Genomic DNA, 2034 nt, shown 5'->3' with positions numbered 1-2034 from the left:
AACGAATTGATGTGGTATATTCATATCATAATAGATGAATACATAACGAATTGATGTGGTATATTCATATCATAATATATGAACAGTAAGAACTAGTATTCTTATTAAGAGTATAACTCATAGGGAAGAAAATCGATTTATGGATGGAATCAAATATGCTGTATTTACAGACAAAAGTATTCGGTTATTGGAGAAAATTCATATAATTCTAATGTCGAATCAGGATCAACTAGGACAGAAATAAAACATTGGGTCAAACTCTTCTTTAGTGTCAAGGTAATAGCTCTGAATAGTCATCGACTTTCGGGAAAGAGTAGAAGAATGGGACCTATTATGGGACATATAATGCATTACAAACGTCTGATCATCACACTTCAAACGGGTTATTCTATTTCACCTTTTAGAAAGAAAAGAACTTAAATAAAAATACTTAATAGCATGGTGATAAATTTATACAAAACTTCTACCCCGAGCACACGCAATGGAACCGTAGACAGTCAAGTGAAATCTAGTCCATGAAATAATTTGATCTATGGACAGCGTCGTTGTGGTAAAGGTCGTACTACCAGAGGAATCATTATCGCAAGGCATAGAGGGGGAGGTCATAAGCTTCTATACCGTAAAATTGATTTTCGATGGAATGAAAAAGACATATCTGGTAGAGTCGTAACAATAGAATACGACCCTAATCGAAATGCATACATTTGTCTCATACACTATGACGATGGTGAGAAGAGATATATTTTACATCCCAGAGGGGCTATAATTGGAGATACCATTGTTTCTAGTACAGAAGTTCCTATAAAAATGGGAAATGTCCTACCTTTGAGTGCGGTTTGAACTATTGATTTACGTAATTAGAAATAACCAATTAGGTTTACGACGAAACCTAGAAATCAATCACTGATCTAATTTGAGTACCTCTGCAGGATAGACCTCAACAGAAAACTAAAGAGCAACAGAAGAAAGTGATTGAGTTCAGTAGTTCCTTATATAAAAGTATTGACTATAGAGATATAGTAATATGGAGAAGTCAAAATTATTTCAAGCACCGACAGAACCGGAAGCGCCCCTTCTTTCAAAGAGAGGAGGATGGGTTATTCACATTTCATTTGATGGTCAGAGGTGAATTAAAAGTTAAGCATTGGGAATTCTAAAGATTCCCCTAGGGGGAAATAGAGATGTCTCCTACGTTACCCATAATATGTGGAAGTATCGATGAAATTTCATAGAGTCATTCGGTCTGAATACTACATGAAAAACATAAGCAAGATGACTGAACCGGAAGATCCAGGATGTAGAAGATCATAACATGAGTGATTCAGCGGATTTGGATTCATATATATATCCACCCATGTGGTACTTCATTGTATGATATATATAAGATCCATATGTATAGATATCATCATCTACATCCAGAAAGTTGTATGCTTTGGAAGAAGCTTGTACAGTTTGGGAAGGGGTTTTGATTGATCAAAAGAAGAATCTACTTCAACCGATATGCCCTTAGGCACGGCCATACATAACATAGAAATCACACTAGGAAAGGGTGGACAATTAGCTAGAGCAGCGGGTGCTGTAGCGAAACTGATTGCAAAAGAGGGGAAATCAACCACATTAAAAATACCTTCTAGGGAAGTCCGTTTGATATCCAAAAACTGCTCAGCAACAGTCAGACAAGTGGGGAATGTTGGGGTGAACCAGAAAATTCTGGATAGAGTCGGATCTAAGCGTTGGATAGGTAAGCGTCCTGTAGTAAGAGGAGTAGTTATGAACCCTGTAGACCATCCCCATGGGGGTGGTGAAGGGAGAGCCCCAATTGGTAGAAAAAAACCCAAAACCCCTTGGGCTTATCCTGCAATTGGAAGAAGAAGTAGAAAAAGAAATAAATATAGTGATAATTTGATTCTTCGTCGCTGTAGTAAATAGGAGAGAAAATTGAATTTAATTCTTTGTTTTTACAAAAACTTTATAAAAAAAAAATAGGAGTAAGCTTGTGACACGTTCACTAAAAAAAATCCCTTTGTAGCCAAT

At 36.5% G+C, this 2034-nt stretch overlaps 1 pseudogene; it reads left to right on the top strand.

Moving 5' to 3' along the window:
- Nucleotides 1-407: 407 nt before the first annotated feature.
- Nucleotides 408-1966, top strand: LOC124892837 (annotated as a pseudogene).
- The last annotated feature ends 68 nt before the right edge of the window (nt 1967-2034 follow it).

This window comes from Capsicum annuum, unplaced genomic scaffold, assembly GCF_002878395.1.
Source record: "Capsicum annuum cultivar UCD-10X-F1 unplaced genomic scaffold, UCD10Xv1.1 ctg5104, whole genome shotgun sequence".
In the NCBI taxonomy this organism is placed as follows: domain Eukaryota; kingdom Viridiplantae; phylum Streptophyta; class Magnoliopsida; order Solanales; family Solanaceae; genus Capsicum; species Capsicum annuum.
The sequence above is the reverse complement of the archived record's forward strand: the minus strand, read 5'-3'. Positions and strand labels throughout refer to the sequence as shown.